The 19,059-nt window shown below is 36.6% G+C and overlaps 1 pseudogene; it reads left to right on the top strand.

Moving 5' to 3' along the window:
- The first annotated feature begins 1,455 nt into the window (after positions 1–1,455).
- LOC105294676 lies at positions 1,456–15,501 on the top strand (annotated as a pseudogene).
- The last annotated feature ends 3,558 nt before the right edge of the window (positions 15,502–19,059 follow it).

Genomic DNA, 19,059 nt, shown 5'->3' with positions numbered 1-19,059 from the left:
TCTCATTCTTACTCCTTCTTTTTCTCTTAATCATTTCTTTCCAGCTCCACACCTTCCGTCATAAAATGCCCACAGCTGTATCTAGAACCATAGAGGAGCTCTGCCACCTCCTCTATTCAATACTCATTTCTCTGTGAATGCCCATGCAGCTTTCATTAAATATGAAAAGTACTTCTCATCTGCAAATATGTTTGCATTTTTAATACAAGCTTTATTTGTTGTCAGTCTCAGCACTAGAGACTAAAACCTGTTGAATGAACCAAGAACCTAGACTCAGCATCTTTGAGGAAGCAGCAACTGACTGTGGAGAGCTTAGTTTAAGGCCCCTTCCATCCATGGCTACAGACTCCTCCAGGAGTCTGGGGCACATACTGTTTCACCCATCTGTGTGCATGATGCCAAAGCAAGAAAAGGTCACCAATCCAACTTCACTGCACAAAATTGTGGTGGAGGTTCATGATGAGAAAAGAGATCTAAAGTCAGAATTTAAGGAATTACAACTCAAAGTCTGACTTCCAAGTCACAACATTATTTTGGAAGGTTCCCATACGTTCTTTCTGAGTTTCTCCTTGTTTTATCTTGCTGGCTGTGTGTCCTTGGGCAAGTTCTTTTCTTGTGCTCTCTCAACCTGAGGTTCATCATTTCACTTATAAAAATAATAGCATCTCACAGATTTTTGCTTGAGATTAAATGAGATAATTTATATGTAGTTCACAGTTTTCAACTCTTAATAAATATAAGAAATATTGCCAGTGTAATAGTATACTATATACTATGTATTATTGAACTAATCTAGTGTTATTTTTCAGAACTGCTTATCTAGTGCATTGAGGAATTGTGAGCATTTTCAAGCTATTATTTTGGAAAAATCCTTTTGCACCTGATTTGGGCATAGCACATGATATTTTTCCATTAGAACAGAAGAAATATTTATACTTAAGCATCATCTCTTTTTCTTACCAAAGGGATCATACTAGCTAAAAAACTGGATACAAATATAAAAGTGGAATACTAGGTCCCAGTGATCTTTGCACATGCACTTTGAATTTAAGAGCTAAATTCTTCCATTTGAGAACTGGAGAACTTATCTAACAAACTTCATGAATAGAAATCTATGGGTATTCTAGACACTTTTTATATACAATTTAAGCTCTGTATTACAACCTATTGTTTGCTTTGATTTTTGTTTTCACTATTTGACCAAATTAAGCAAAGACGGATGGCTTTTCTGACTTACACTATTTTAAGCTACAAATATATTACCCAGTTTTGAACCTAAGTAGTTCATCTGAAATCTGTCAGAATAAAATTAAACCTTTCATATTTTTAAGGTGGAGACAGTGTGGATTAGATTTAGAATCAGAAAACGCAAGCTCTCATCTTGGCTGAGCTCTGAACGTACTACGTGACCTCTTGTGAATCACATCATCTGGCTGAATCTCAACCTTCTCGTCCATGAGGTAAGTTAGACTAGATCAGAACTTCTTAATCTTTAGTGTGCATACTAACTAGGGATTTTGATAAAGGGAAGAGTCTTATCAGCAAGCTTTGGGTAGGACCAAAGGTTTTGCATTTCTGCCAAGTTTCCAGGTGATGCCAATGCTGCACTTTGAGTAGCAAAAGACTGGATATATTCCTGAACAAATACTACATAATTTGAGGTTTCTATAAGATTATTCATGAGAGGGCATGTCATGATGGCCTCAAACAGGGATCAAGCACAGACATATACTAACAAGCATCTAGTACTTTACAGTTAGCAAAGTGGGTTCATATCCATTTAGTCATCACCACACTTTTGAAAGGAATCTAAACTCAGAAAATTTGAATCATTGTCTCAAGATCACACATTGCATTATCAATATGTGGCAAAGCCCAGACTCAAACTTAGGGCCTCATCTCCAACTAGCTGTGCCCAAAAATCTCTATGTTTTCCATGGTCACCTTTGCATTCAAGAGGACCCAAAATGCATGAAGCCAAAAAAGACCCAACAGCCTGAGTTTCATACACAGCCATATATTTATGAATTTATTTAAAGTTACCTAAATATTGATAAAATCTAGTGTTTATCTATTAAAGTTGATTTAAGACTTCTTTTCTTTCATATCTTTCCATTATTTTTCTGCTGCATCCTATTCATCAAGTACAGAAAATCCTCTCAGGCCAGCGTGTACATTTCCAGTTTCAGTTGCTACCGTACATGAGTTCTAGATCTTAAAGGCCAAAAAGCATCTATTTGACTAAAGAGCTATAAGGCAGCCATAAAAATTATGGATCACAGAAATAAGCAATTAGTGTTATCTTCAATTGCTTTATTGGCAGTATTCACTCGTTAGAATAGAGGCAGCCGTAAAACAGATTGCAACATACTGTATAACAGCATATGGGATTTTACATTATAATGCTATTCTCTGCCAAGAAGTCATATTTTCATTTGAATGCATGGAACAGATTATCACAGGGTTTCCAGCATTAGAAGTGGATGACCCTCACTTTTTTGGTAGTTGTTAAAAGGCAATTCCTGAAGTTAGGAATAAATCAAAATCAATGTGATAGCGAATAGGATTGTGTTATATGCCCGCATTCTGGACCACTGGAGACTGGGCATGGCATGGAGCTACGGCAGATAATAAAGTCAATCTATTACATGGTAGATAGAGGGAGAGTTGAGGGTTTGCCAGTCTTCCAAACCAGCTGGCGTCAATTCTGGAGGCTGCTCACCCGCCCATCTCATAACAGCTAAAGGACCACAAAAGACACCACTAGGACAGGGGATAGAAATAAAACAATAGGAACAATAATACAAAAAAACAAAAAACAAAACAGGATCTTTATTTAACATTGGGAGATACTGTCTTGACATCTACTCTGGCATTTCTACAGAATGTGTGTGTGAGCATGTTTATATACTGCAGAATATATATACACACCTTCAAATACATATACCCTGGATAACGTTTTAACAGGCCAAGCTTTCAGGAATCACCCAGAAGCTTAGAGTACAAGAGTTTCTCCATCCCCTCACACATTTTACAAGTTTCAGTATGGCACACCTGGAAATAGGGCTAAATACCCACACTTCTGTTTCAACAATTCAAATTGGAAAAATAGGGAAAAGTATACCTAACAGATTCTCTTTTCAAGATCAGCCTGTGATACAGCAAATGAGAAGCTTTGAAAGGCAGGATTTCTAAAAAGGAAGCTTGTGTAGTTTCAAATTAGAAGTCATATTGTTGTACTCACAGTTGATCAAATAAATATTAATCACCAAATGTATTTATGTCACTTCTCACGCAATTGCAATATATTTCAAATGTGTTTTTAAATGGTGGATAAAACACACTGGGAGGGCAAAAAAAAAAAACCCTCCTTTTATAGAACCTCACATACTAGGGAGCTAGAGGCATATGTAGTAATTTACCAGAACAAAGAAATATGTTTGAATTAGTTTCTGTGTGTTTTCTGCCATTTATTCTGATCTTGTAAAATCCAAATAAATTTATAAAGTCTTTAGAGTCAATGTAAAATGAAATCATGTTAAAAGTAAACTTTTATATAATATTCCAATGAATTAGTGTATTTAAGTAATTTTTCTTGTCTTAAGTCTATAGAACATAAAATTTTTAAAGTTTAATTGTAAAAAAAAACCTTATAATTTTGGAAAAAGATTATTCTAAGTGATTACAAAGGCAGTAATAATGCAAAATAAAGTATGCCCCTTGGTTACATGGAGTAAGTAACATTTTCAGTTCTCGATTTCCATATTTCTATATTTAAGGACTTTTCCTTTTCTTCATAAAATGATTTGGTGAAAAGAGTAATTAGACTAAAAATGCAAGCATTTTGCAACCTAATTCTGCCTATGCTATTCACTAGCCCCAAAGGCTTGCATATTACAGGCATACCTCAGAGATATTGCAGGTTCGGTTCCAGACCATCGCAATAAAGCAAGTTGTAATCTTTTTGCTGGTGGAGGGTCTCGCCTTCAATTTGTAAAAAAACCACAACATCTGTGAAGCGCAATAAAGTAAAGTGCAATAAAACAAGGTATGCTTGTATTGGCCTACTGTATAAATTCTGCTTCAGCTATCATAGATTTATTTATAAAGTTACCTAATGACTGTAACACCTACAGCATCCTACCAAATTGAGCTTGAAAAATTTTTTTAAAGTATTTCACAAGTGTTTAAAGTAATTTCTCATGAATAACTACCTTGTCTTATTTTCAGAGTGAGGAAAGCTGGTAGCTTTCCAGGAGCCAAACAAGGGGGCCCCTTTAAAAACTCTAAATGGAAACAGGAACCAAGACAGTGGCTAGTTTATACTTTGAGAAAAAATGCATGCTGACAAATTGAGGGTGTTCCACTAATGTATAACATACAGTGAAGCATCTGCCTTTGGTTCAATAGCAGTATTTTCCTCAATAGCCTTCCAGTTTTCTCAATTTGGCAGCTCTTATGGCTCTGGCTTTGTGATTGAGGTAACCTTATTACAGAAATGTTGAGAATCAACTGTTCCTCGGGTCTACAAAATAGCAAATTCAAGGAACTACATGTTTTTTAAATGTCAATGAATGTGTGTGTTTCGCCAAAGAGGGTTCCACTGAGTCAGATGACAGTGACATCAAAAGTTAATAAACTTTTTTTTCTATATTTATCTTGTCATGCAGTAATGTTACTTAATTCAGCATTGTTCAGAACAAATCAACAATGAATAGGATCTTGCTATATACTGACTAGTTTTTCTTTTCCTTGCAATAAAGCATTTAAGGGGAAAAAAAACCACACGCACACACAACCATCTCAAATAGCCTCTGCTTTGCTGCAAAAATAGACTGTGACGAGAGTAACTCTTCCAATCAATTATGCAGCATGGTTTTAAATGAGGAAAAATTTCAACATACGTATCACTTCAAAATATATACAGCATATATCTATATGTACTAACTGCGTAAATTTTGAAGGGCTACGAAGCATATATTTTGCCACACCAAAGCTCTGACTGTTAAATTGATTGCAACAAAACTATAATTTCTTTTGCTGAAAAACCATAGCAATATGAATCTTACTGGGATTACTTAAACTCAGTGGTGTGTGTATACATCTATATGTGTGTGGGTATAAACAACAGGATTTCTACAAATTCTGTTCTGTAGGCTCGAAGCAACTCCTCTAAAATATTCCTCTGAAATTTTCTCTTTAAAGTGATGATAGTAAACGAACATACTTCCAGTTCCACATTCTATGCATGTGGACTCTGAACCTGTTCTACAGAGAGGGGTCACTCAATGTTGTTTATTGCCTTTATATACATGCAGGTTCTCTTAACAGTCTCCCCTAAGAGCATTCTTTCAAAAGAATAATCTGCCACTTTAGCCAGAGCAATGTGACTTAGATTTTTTACACATATACAAATATATGTATATGTATATATATGTATACATACATATATATACATACATATATATATATATTCATATATATATATATATTTCATTTTGGCTGAATTCAGGAATGAGTCTGTGGGCTAAAAGAATCTGTCACAGAGCAACAGATTGCAGTTAGAGACTGCCAACAAATCACAAGCAACAGTAGGTAACAACTAATTGTAACAAGAATGAGGGAACAGAGGATGGAGATTGTTTCAGAAAAGGTAACAGAAAAAATTATCTTTCCCAAATGAATCAAACATTTTTGCTTTGATATTTATATTGTTAAATCAAATAACAAGCACAGCACCTTTGATATTCCCAATATAGTGATACTGATCAATTTGACAGTTTCCAAGAGATCTGCAAATTTTCTATCACAAGTTGTCTTTTCTGTTCCTTTGTTTCTATTAATACTATTGAATAAGGCACTTTTGAGGTTTCTCAATGAATTATTATTTTAAAACACTCTTTAAAGCTCTATAACCTAACACAGAAAATCTTAACTATGACTCCCATGTTGTAGCAATGAATATGCAACACAATCTATTTTTAAAAAAAGAAAAGTAATTTATGAAGATTTACAAGGTCCAAGAAATAGAATGGCAAGAACAATCATATCCATCTCTTTTATTGATTAGAATGTTGCAGTTTTTAATTATGTATTTAATCTTACTTCCTCAGACTTCCACAAAATACTTTTTTTCTAATCATCAACATACACAAATATAAATCTGTTTATAACTGAGTTAACCTTCTAAAACTGTAATCTATAAAATTACTCAAAGCTTGAAATGCTTAAAGGAATTAAACTCTACACGAAGGTTCAAATGCTTTGAAATGTTCTGTAAATTTTGCTCACTGCAATGAAGATCAGGATTTTCTCCATAGTGGAAACATAAGAATTTTGTGGCTCCCGGTAACTGTAGAGATTGCAAATCATATTGGTTCAAATGTAATACCACATTTTCAAAGGTCATTTAATTTGTTTAAACTTAAATATTTAATTTCAACCAATATAGTGTGGCAAGATTGTCCATATACTTATTCCAAATGTAAAAATAACAATTTCCTTAACTTTACAATGTAGGCTACTTACCATGATCTTTAGGTAATAGAACCCATTTTGTCTCACTGCTATTTTAATTCCTAAGTTCTATGCTTTCTACAAACATATTGAATATCAGAACCCATCTATTTAATAGTTGTATCAAATATTTTCTACTTCTTCATTATTCATAGAAGAAATAAATGAAGGAACCTAAGGATTGCCCTCTTTTCTTAGACATTGATAGATGCCTCGAACTAGTTTCTCAAAAACTTAACCCTTCCTCTGATGGAAAAGAGAACGATTCTAGAATGTGAACTTCAAAAATTAGCCATTAAAATGGGAACATGAAAGAAAAAAGAAAGTTTGTAGAAATATGTATCAGAACCAAATTAGACGGAAGGAGAATGAAAAATAATGGTGAACGAGGAATCGTAGATTATTGAAGCAGTGTGTATGAGGAAAGAGAAGAATCTCAGGGCAAATGAGATGGTACAAGGGAAGCAGGAGGAACTTTATGAGAGATACCAGGAAAAAAATACTAAGGAAAAATTTTAAACCTGATCAAAAGAAGTCAATTCATATCAGAAACCCATAAAACACTAATAGAAAAATTAGACTTAATACTTGACTAAATTTTAAATAAATTTTCCCTCTATTTTGCTTCTATTTTTTTTTTCTGAATCTTCAATACTAATAAATAGCCTTGCCTAAATCCTAATTGATATGGATCATAGGCTTGGAATTTTCCATATGTTCTTGAGGAACTTATATATATAATTGGTATGCATCTAAACCATACTTTTGTTTCCAATGTCAGAATATTTTGGATAAAAATCATACATCAACATCTTGATAATTGAGAGTCTGCTAAAGCCATTTATGTTTATCATAAAACTATTTGAACCTCCCAAGGGGTGAACTGCAGATGACTTTATGTACCAGATTTCAACACATGTGCATCAATCTCCCATTATCACCTATATCCTTTATATCCATAGTACAAGGGCCTAACTATTTGAAAGTGGTAATCTACCCTGGCCAGCATTTACGTCTTAGGTGATGACAGAGATAGTGTAATTAGGAAACACTAGCACAAAAAGCCAAACACCAGTGTTATAGACAGTACCCAGTTCATTAAGTACAATAGAAACACTGCCAGTAATTTTCAAGAACTGATGAAATATCATCTGAGGTGGATCCCCTCAATCATTCAATCATTTGTTTGTTCATTCAATAAATATTTATCAAACACCTACCCATCATGTTCTAGGTATTATACAGTCCTAAAGGCCTTGGTGTGTTAACATTCTAATACCACACATAGTCACCCCATTCACCACAATAACAGTTATAAACTTGACTTGCCGCCTCTTTTTCCCATGTTCTGACTATGCTTGGCCTTTCATTTGGTTTATGTTCATAATTATTTGATATATTTGAGTAATTTCAGTTAGGTCTTTCTCATACATAACTACTTTATAACAGTCGTTATAACGTGAGCTTACATGAAGCATTATTCTCTTAAGCTAAAAATATTTTCAGATATATTTCACCTTAATGTGAGTAAAATAATCTCTCAACCTCACCAACAAAGAAAAAAAAGTCTAAAACGAAAAAACTGGAATTCTAATGCTAGACAGAGAAAGGCCTTGAAATTAGCAGATGGAGAAATAGGAAGCAAGGGATGGTACCCTTACTTCCTGATGATGTCAAGGGTTATCTTCACTTTTGCTCCAGGATGCATAAATTAAAATACTTCAGATCTAAATGAATTGGCTATTTCTTTTCTTTGTCTTATCCAAGTTTCAAAGTGATATCTTCTATAATTACATTCTGTAATCTGATGTCTAATCCTTTCAATTTATAATTTTATAGATTTCAAATAAAATGATGAATCTCTACTTCTGTTTTCTTTCTCCAGACAACTCTTATAGTTGCAGGCCCAGATTATGTACTATCCTAGGTATGCCCTTCTCTCCATTTTCCATAGGTTCACTATTATTCCTTTGAGGCATTTTAACTAGAACTATATATTCTATTACATACAGATTCAAGTTCACATAAATATATATCACTGTTTAAAATCACTATTCATACATATTCCCACAAAAAAAAATGTTTTCCTCAGAAAATGAACTTAAAGCAATTCTAAGAGTTTGATCAACATCATTAAATCATGTGTCAAAGTAAATAGGTAATTAATGTACTTTCTATCCATAATAAGTCAACTATGAGCACAATTTGTGGCAAATTTTTGCTAATAAATTCCAAAATAACAAAGAATTAGTGAAACCTGACTGTATTAATTACTTGACATAAAATAAGAATTAGCATTTTAGCTCCTCATTTTCCTAAAATAAGTTGTTTGTAAATGTTAGTAGCTGATTAAATAATTGTAGGGAAAAAAAATTACCAGTGCTTTGGAAGACTCCCATAAAAACAAAACAAAATGAACAAAATCTCAGATTTAATCACTGTAGACCAAAATTTGAACTTTCCTTTGAGCTGTATAGATTTAGACAGGATCATGGTATAATTGAGCATTTCCTGGGAAAAATTATTCAATTCCCACTTGTTCCCCTTCGCCATTTCAAAATCATAGCTGGTGACTTCAAACCGCAGGGAAAAGTGGATGATAGCCTCTGGGTTACTATTGAAAGCAATTCTCACAGTATTTTTAGGTGCTCCCTTGCTTTTCCAGAAGGGAAAGTGACTCTTGAACCAAATTTTGTATGCATGTGGTTCCTTCCAGTTTGCACTGCAGCATATCCGACTTCTCCACTCTCAGGAGCTGTCCTTAGCCATTGCGACCTCAGTTCCTGCAGGTGACAGTATGGCTTTCTGCTGATTTATTAAAAATCTCCCACTTTATGGCTCCTGTGTACTCTCTGGAGTGTGATCATGTGACCAGTATAATGACAATCTGTCTCCCTGCTAACATTTCTCGACTTTGGTTATTTGTTTGATAAAGTGAGGAGCTTCCCTTTTGTTGCCCTTCATCAGAGCTTAATGTCTTTACTTTGGGATCAATATACTTTATGAATAATTTTATTTCCTTCTATTTTTATGGTCTTTTCTTCTCATTATCATACTGAGTTTATTAGCTGGTGCTGTCAGTATCTTTACCCTGTCATATGTTCCTGAGGTACAGTAAATATCACTTGTGTTGTAATTAATATGCACACCCTCTGCAGTAATTAAAGTACAGACCCCTTCAACCAGCTGAGCTTCCTACACTAATTCCACCTTATCTTCATAATGAACTTATTGTAATCTGAAACTACTAGTGAATATTGTTCAGTAAGGCTAGAAGAATGAAATCTAACGAGATGCAATAATATTTGTGAACATGTTAATATAAAAAAATGAATTTAATTAGTTTAAGTCTAATTAAATTTCCTGTACAATTAAAAGCCTCCCCTTCCATTTTTTAAAAGTGAAAAAATGACGCATTATTGCCCTTCCAGTTATTCCTACAAAAAAAGCATACTGGACAAATGCTTTTTTCCCCATAAGATACACACAGCAAAACCTATAGGAATCAGAAATTACACAGTAACATAGAAGGGAAATAGCTGAGTTCCTTTGAGGAATTACTATCTGAAATAGAGGGCTTGCAAGAGTTTAGACAAATCAGAAATCTGACCTTTCTAAAAAAAAGAAAAACTCGAGCAAAATAGTTTATCAAACCAATCTGTGAATCAAAAAATATGTTTTTAAAAGATCCAATACCACATGCATTGTCAAGTTGTCTAAGGCACCATCCCTTATGAAATACATATTTCAATTCAGCAAATATTTATTGGGCATCTTCCGGAAATAACACAGACAATGGATGTCATAGAATTTCTAAGCAGGATGAAAAAGGGAAAGTCTAGCACTAAGCTTGCACCTTGAGAGACAAGGGAGAGAACATTTGCGTCAGGACACTAGCCGGTGGAAAAAAGAGTCTGTGTAAGTTAGGAAAAAAATAGACACAAAAGACTAAATCAAGATACATAATTGGCACAAAGGAGGAACATGTGAAAAACTGCATGAACATTTAATATTACACTTACATTGTCAGGAAACATTTCAACAAGGAATATGAGTGCTTTAAGTACAGACCCACAATAGGCAGAGAGCTGGCAAAGGAGCCTGAAAACTGGGAGAAGTATCAGGCATGACCACAACCAGGGCCAGTAAACGGGATTATTTCAAGGTGGAAAGAAGTTACCAGTTGGTTAGAGCCCTGCTTTTCAGTTATTCATAGTAATGACTTGGATCTTGGAATGAAAGAAATCATTTCCAATGTTTTAGATTGAACTAAGTTAGCAGGCAGCATAGAATTGAGGATTGGTACAACACACATACACATAAATATGTCATCTTGAAAATTTTAAAGTGGATAAGTGGTCAAAACACCTGTCAATTATGACAACACATTTACTCTCGGTTGTTTTCTTTAAAACTATCTTTATTAACTGGAGATTTGTAAAACCCATTACCTAATGGATTACTTAGAAGGAAGTAACCAAGAGATGCCATCCTTGGAATAGAATCCAAACTCTCCCATTACCTGGAGCCTGTTCTGGTATTCTCAGAGCAATGATGGATTGGTTCCCCCAAGAAAATCAACACCTCCTCTCCTACTGGACTTGACATGAACTTATTAGAAAAGAATAGAGAAGCAGTCAGAGCAGCATCCATGCAATAGTTTTTGTAAAATTATCAGTAGTCTTGCTTTTAGATATGAGATGTGCTTTGACAACATGCCTATCCATGCCCCAATTACCAGTGTTAACACCAGACATTGATTCTTTCACTGCCCTGTTTTCTGTTTCATCCTGAGTCTCTTGAAGACTCATCTTGAGCATTTTTTTCTTAATACATTAAGTATGTATAAGTTTGGAAACCTAAAAACATCTCATAACACTCCGTAATAAAATGAAGAAAATTTAAATTATATGTAAGTTATCCCAGTCAGAAGGCAATGAGTCCTATGTAGAAATCTGACAGTCTAAAAAGTTATCCTAAAAAGCACACTTCTAAGAGCTCATCACAACATAAAACTTCAGGGATGAAAACAAATAATATGTTGAGATATACTGCTAAAGCTCTGCATTACAAAGCAAAGGCATTCTCTAGAAGAATGCTTACTATATTTTAAGGAAGATTTAAATGGACTTCAAAAGGGCAGCATAGAGAAAATGGAATGATACCAAAAATAAATTATAAAGAAAATCTTGGGCTGTTTTGCTGCTAAAAATAAAACTAAAACAGATGTTGTCATCTACCTGATAGTGAATATGTTTCTTAATGTTGATCCTGACCATCAAAAGGGCACCTATGCAGAAGGAAATCTGATAGGAATGAGTGGAGACCCTAAATGATATACTTTTTAAATTCCTGTTTTATATGCCCCTGAAAATTACTGAATCCAGAATGTCAGCCCATTTTTAGTAAAAGCAAGGCATGTGTGTATAGTGACTGTATGTGTTTCTATGTTTGTATGTGTATGCACTTGTACGTATGAGGAAGCAAAATTATAGCTCAAAAAATTTAGTGTAAAATTTCCTATAGTATACTTTTTCAATATATTAACTGAAAATATAATCACTTGTCTTAATTTACATTTGTTCATCTTTAAGCTTTGTGTTCAGTTCACTGTAGGACCTGAACCTAATACTGAAGAATAGTCTCAAAAGGCAGGAATAGTTCTAAAAATTAGCATCAGTGTTACTCATGAATCTGTCTGCATCGTTTTTGAAAATTGTTCATGTGAAGGATAGGCTTGGCTTTGGAGCAAATATTGTGTGACTCATGATTTATTTTGCATACTGGGCATAGTTTGGGAGTAATGCTAATGTTTATGGATTATCGCACTAAGTTAGAAATTATAGTCTACATTTGTAATTCACTGGGAGCTTTTTTGGAAAGCAGATGTACTTTTACTTGCTCAACAGTGAGGTTAGTGGCAAAGTCTAGAAACCTAAGTAAAAGACAGCTGTCAACTCTATACAGGATTTTTGTATCTGTGGTGTATATGTAGAGGTAGGGGTACAGGGAGTAAGGGGCCATTTCAAACCTCTATTTGGTGATATATTCTTGATTCAATAACAGCTTTTCAACAGGCTGTTTTCATAAGGGAAATATCATTAAGAAGGGTTTCATTGTGAGGCATACACTGTCATCTCTAGCCCTTCTGGTCAATTTATGTATTGGACCATTGATCCCTTTACATTACCCAGTTGAAACAAAGAATAAAACATGACAACTAAATGATAAATGATATGGAAAACAGAACATTCTAATATGCTTACACAAAAGACATCCTTGAAAGAAAATCTTGATGAAAAAAAGAAATTCTAAAAACTGGGAAATCTAAACCGTTCTCCTTCTCTGTGTGTGTATATACATATACATGTGTATATATGTGTATATACATGTGTATATATGAGTATATACATATACTATATAGATATGTTCACATTTAAAATATTTACTTATTTTATATATATATATTCTTTAATAATTTAATATTACTGACATATATAAAATGCAAATAGCAACATTTTTCTTTCCAGAAATGCTGAGATGAGTTTGCAAACATATATAAAATCTTTTAATCTATTACCTGTTGGAAATGTCATAATTTTCTACGGCAGTTTATCTGTTTCTTTTGGTTGTAAAAGCCCTAATTGTATTACCAGATGTAAAAGCAAAACCAAAGACTCCAGTTTGTCTTCCTTTATTTTTTCCTAGCTTACCCAATGGGATTCTAAAATTAAATTTCAATGACTTACAAAACTCTTCTCTCAAATTAAGATAGAAGTGATTGAAGACATTTTTAGCTACACCTGCTCAACCACTAATTTAATGAGAGAATAACTTAGAAATTACAATATTGATGGTAAAAACTAAGAGACGGTATAGATAGTCTCACAGTGTAGATGGTCTCTATAATGCTCTGATTTCCTCCAACTTTCTCCATACCTAGCTTTTGTCTCAAAGAATGTGTCCAACTGCTCACTGAGTGTCCAGCATATTTGGGTGTGGCTGCTAAGTCATGTATTGACAAATGGTATAGTTAAGGACTAGAAAAATTATTCTCCCATATGTATTCAGTATTAAGACAGAGAGTACCCGTCCGCTATTATTTACCTGCTCGGCCCACATCACCAATATCCCTGCCGAGCTGTGGGCCTGTATCCTAAGTGCTGGTGAGCAGTAGAGGCCCCAGCCGCCTCCAACACCTCCAAACTGGCCCATTACCGGGTCGAAACTTGGCCCAGGAGCCATTGCAGTGAGGGCTGCTGTTGACCCGCCATGAGAGTGGCGCTTTACAGTTCTGCAATGCCGCCAGTGTGGCACTGCGACTGCTCTACAAGCTAAGCAGAGCTGGCTTCTTCCAGGACTACAAGCACACCGACAGCCTGGCCTTGGCCACCAAGGATGATTGGACGCCCTTTCTACAAGGTGAGTTGCTTCGACTTCTACAGGAGCAATTCCTGGCTAGGCAGAAAGAAGGTAGTGCTTTGTGAGTAGACAGCCCAGATGATGGCGGCTGGCACTGTGGGAGAGGTGCTGGAGCTAAATGATGTGCCGGAGTCAGTGAGGCCAGCATGGACCTTCCCCAGGAACAAGAGAAGATCACGTGGACGGTCCCTGAGTAGCTGAGCCTGTGCACAAGGCCGCTGCCGTGGCTCACCCAGTTCTGGCTCAATGTGCTGGTTCCGGGCCTACCGTCATGCTTCACACACCAAGGGGAGCCTCATGGTCTTTGACACGAGTCATGGCTTTGGCCTCTTCCACCAGTAGCATAAGACCCCTGTGCTAGCTAAGTACACCCCTCACCCCAACGACCCCCTGGCCATGGAGTAACCACTCTCCTGAATGGAGTCGCTCAAGAAGTCTCTGCACCAGTCTTTCCAGCGCACCCGCAACGGCCGCGACTCGGGCAAGATGCAGGCCACCCATGCCAACATCAAGTTGCAGGAGGCCACAGCCGGCGGAGGAGGCTTGCCCCGGGATGTGGAGATAAGACTGGTGAGGTGCCACATGGACCCTGCTTGGCTGACAACTCCTTCAGGCCTAGTGTGCTGCCTTTATTTTGCTGATACATTCTTTTGAGAAGTAGCCCACCACGGACCTACCATGTGGCACTTTCTCAGTATCCGTTGTTTGCCTACAATTTGGAGGAGAGGGAGGCAGGAAGCAGCAGGAGTGGTCGGAGTAGTCCACACGCGGCAAGGAGACATAGCACCTGCACCGCGCGCGTGCCAGTGGTCGCCCTCGCGTCCACCTGCTGCCCGAGATCTGAGTTCTCGTGGGACTTGGCACAAGTGCCAGACAAGCAGGGAGACGATGCAGTATTCCTTGCATCTGACTAGCCGTTTGAGGTGTTCACACAACTCAAGGTGAGCCACAACACCAAGTTCAAGCTCAGAGCACATGAGAACTGCCCTGTGCATAAAGTGGCACAGCCCATGTTTGCCAGAGTGGTCTGTGAGGACTATGCCGAGACTTTTCTGTCCTGCTTCACCAACCTGGGCAACGTACACATCTTCTTGGTGGCTGGCCTAGGAACCCAGATATTCTACTTCTGTATCTGGAAGGACATCAGCAACTCAGTCCCTGTCTGAGTTTAAATACTTCTCCCTATGTGCCTGGTAACAGAGCCACTTGGTCTGTGGACATCAGCTGGCCCTATGATGCCTCCTGTGCCAGCAACAGGCTCCCAGAGTTGCCCAAGCAAAACCAAGCTTAACAGGACCCTGGGCATTGTCCTGGCCCCATGGAGCCATGATGGAGACCCTGATCCTGTCTGCAGCGAGGGAGCTGACACCCCAGAGCAGACCGCGGCTCTGCTCTCACCTATGTCCATCGATTCAGCCAACAGCATCAACACCATGCTGAACATGATGGAACATCACAGTGGGGGATGTGAAGGATTTCCTAGGCTCTTTGGAAAAATCTGGAAAGAATCCGAGGAATCTGGTGGAAGACGAGGCTCAAGCCTGTGCCGTCTTGATCAGGTGAGGAAGGCCAGAACTGCCCGACCCCTACCTGCCCTGTTCTGAACTGGGATTCAGGACCCCTGGCTCCTACCTGGCCCTTCACACAGACCCGCACCTGCTAACCTGTGGGCTCCAGCTAGACCTGCCAACCTGGGCTTCAGGGTGTGGGCCCCAGACTGAGCCCAGAGCTTCTGGGGCACACTCATTACTGGCTTCTCTTACAGGCAGCTACTCTGGAGGCCAGGTGGCACAGAGAAAAGATAACTGGGGCTAGCTGCCCATGCTACCTCCCTATCCACACAACCATCCTTTCCCCTTCCTTTGCAAAGGGTGTTTTTCTAATGCCTGTGCCAGGTTGGACAGTCATTTCTAAAACTATTTTGGTACTTACTCCTGAACCAGCAACCATCCCCTCCAGCCTGTGCATGTGTGAACACATGTGTGTGTCTATATGTGATTTTGATCTCTGCATGGCACCCAGGTCTAGGGTCTGGTCAGATGTATCTGTGTGTGTGCTTGGTAGTGTGTGTGTGTGTGTGTGTGTGTGTGTGTGTGTGGGAGGGGGGCGATGGCAGGACGAGTTTCCCAGTAGATTGTACCTTATTTTTTTTCCCTGTCATTTTGTTAAAAGTGGTGGTTTTAATCTTAAAAACACTGATTTTTTAAATATTGATTTTTTAATATTAAGAATGAAAGCATTTAATAACTCTTTAAGGGACAAAAAAGATAATACCAATAGAATGAGCCAGAACAAATATTTCAATTGTAATTCTATTTTACACAATTTTCTATACCCAGCCTTGTAACCTATAATGTCGTCAAAGACATGGGAATCAGATTCTTATTTTTAGCTAAAACATTATGGAGTTTATGCCTGACTTTCATAAGCGATAAAGTTACCCATGTGCCTTTGAGAAAATGCTGAGAAACTTTCTGAGCCTCAGACAGAAAATATAAGTTGCGAACTCTAATGGCTGTGCCTTCCAAGGTAGAACAAAGGGAAAGAGTTATTGAGGTAACTAAAACAAAGCAAGAAATACTACAGAAAAAGAGAAAAATATTTTTCCCTAGGTTTGACTCTAGCAGCTCAGAGCACATGAAGGAGATGAATGAACTGAAAAGGTATTTGCAGCTGAAGAGATAGATGCTGAGCTATTGTTTCTTGTGATGCTATGAGATATTTATAACAACAAAAACCTCTTGAAAATAAACGCAGCATCCAGTTTATCAGCAGCAAACAACCTTCAAACCCCACTAGCAATATTATATCATAAACACTAGTGCATGTTTAAATACTTTAATAATGACGTAAACAAAAATTTGTGTTTTATTTATCAGTTGTAGCTATAGTCAGATGCTATTTTCAGAATATTTCCTTTAATAAGCTTCTTTTCCCATATCTACAATAATAAAGGTAAACTTGGAGCAAAATATTTCCTTTTAGGACTGCTTCCCTATCCTAAAACTTTAATCAAATCATAACTTATAAAAACCTTTAAGTGTGGTACTTAGTTTTTAAAAAGAAAATATTAAATTAGGTTTTTCAGTGGCCAAATTTTTATAATCCAAAGAGTATCATGGAGTCCACTTTGAAAACATGCTCTTACTTTTCTCATTTAAAAAAAAATAATAGTTTACTTATAGTTCTTTACATTTCCCTTTGTAAGGTGTAAATTCCAGAAATCAGGGGACATTATTGAAATATCTGTTATTTCACATTTTTCACTGAATGGCTTCAATGGTCACATGGTCAGAAGACAATTACCACCATTCTTTCTTTCAGTCATTAGGGATATGGCAGTTTATACTACTGGCTTTCAGTGTTTCTACTCTCTCTTGATATACAAAGTAAAAGAGGCGAATTATGCTCCTCTGGTGCACCTACCAATGTGGTATTACCCTGAACTAGTTCATGTATCTTACAAAGCTCTTGGAATTAAGAGATTCTTTGCATGTGAAGTAAAACAAAATCCGTCTAGTAGTAATTCTCATACAACACTTTGCTAAAATCAAATCTGAGATATATTCTTTATCAAGTAAGACTTTGTCTTCTATGCCACATCAAAGCAACTTGTTGACAAGTGAAAAGTAAATTATACATGTGGTAAGGTTCTGTCTTGGTTTGCTTTTGTGTATGTGTTTGTTTTTCTTTGTTTCGGTTTGTTGTCTGTTGTTGTAATATGATGCCAAACAATTGATTTGCTAGATTAATTTTTTGTCATGGCAGTGACTTAGGTTCCTTTATTTACAGATGTTTAGTACACTATCTTATAGACAGAGTCTAAATGGGGATTTAAACATTAAAATATATCCTCAGTTTAGAGTAGAAATTGAGTAGAAACTGAGTAGAAATTGAGGGGTTCATAAATCATCTCTACTGCCTTCTGATTCCAAATCCACTTCTGGTTTTGTTGTTTTTTTTGTTTTTTGTTTTTTGTTTTTTTCAGATTTCGTGACATATTTCTTTAAAAAATAAAGGCAAAAAGAAATGTTATATAAGGACATCATATTACATTACTTTTTTAAAAACTAGCACTGAATTCACTACAGCAATTTTATTTTTCACAGGTACCCACAACAATCCCTCCCTTCCACATGCTCTTCATAAATGTGACTTTAACACTACTCCCAACAAGTGATGAGGTCTCTGTTGTCCTCCCTTAAAAATGGGCTGGTTTTGTGACTATTTTGATTAACAGGGTATGGCAGATGTAAAGCTGTTGACTTTTTTGGCGAGGTCATTAAAAGCCACGAAGCTTCAGTTTTGTTAACTAAAATACTTGTTTTTGAAAGCTTTGTACAAAGCCATCTGCACGGAGGCCACTATGCTGTGAGGAAGCCTAAACCCGCCCAAAAGTAGAAACCACATGAAGGCTGTGAGACTGCAAGAAGAGAGAAAGCCACCTAGGCAGCCTCCGGCTTCATAGGACTCCCATTTTTCTAGCTCTAGTACCAGTTCTAGACACAATCAGTCTGCAACCACAAGAGAGATCCTGAGCCACAAGCACTCAGCTGACACCTTCCAAATTCCAACTCACAGATGCCATAAGTAATAATAAATGAGAAATAAAACAGTAACTGTTTTAAACCACAAATTTTAGGGAAATTTATTTACAGATCGTTCATTTATTAAATGTTTACTGAGTGCCCACTCTGTGCTGGGCAATATCCTGAGTACTGAGTCCTGCGAAGATTTTTTTTTTTCCTGCCAGAAAGAGTCTATTAATCCCTTCATCCTCTGTGCTTCCAAGACCCTTTAAACTGGTAAAGTAATGGGTTTTTTGTTTTGTTTTTTTGTTTGTTTTTTTGTCTATATTGTGTAAGTTGTATATGTATTTGATTTTAAACTTTTAAATTCAGGTCCTGGGTCTCAGTTAATTTTGTTTTCCTTTATAGCGTCTGTACTGCACGCAAATGTTTGGTGATTGATATATATATAGCACCTATCTGGAAAAGAAAATTCACTGCAATGAAATGACACCATTCTCTTCCATATTACAAATAAAAACTAATAGGGATTTTAATACATGACTTCTTTAAAATAGCTAAAGTTTTCTACTGGAGGAAAAGAAGTACTTTT

The sequence above is a fragment of the Pteropus vampyrus genome, unplaced genomic scaffold (genome assembly GCF_000151845.1).
Source record: "Pteropus vampyrus isolate Shadow unplaced genomic scaffold, Pvam_2.0 Scaffold91, whole genome shotgun sequence".
In the NCBI taxonomy this organism is placed as follows: domain Eukaryota; kingdom Metazoa; phylum Chordata; class Mammalia; order Chiroptera; family Pteropodidae; genus Pteropus; species Pteropus vampyrus.
This window is presented reverse-complemented; position numbering and strand designations above follow the sequence as displayed.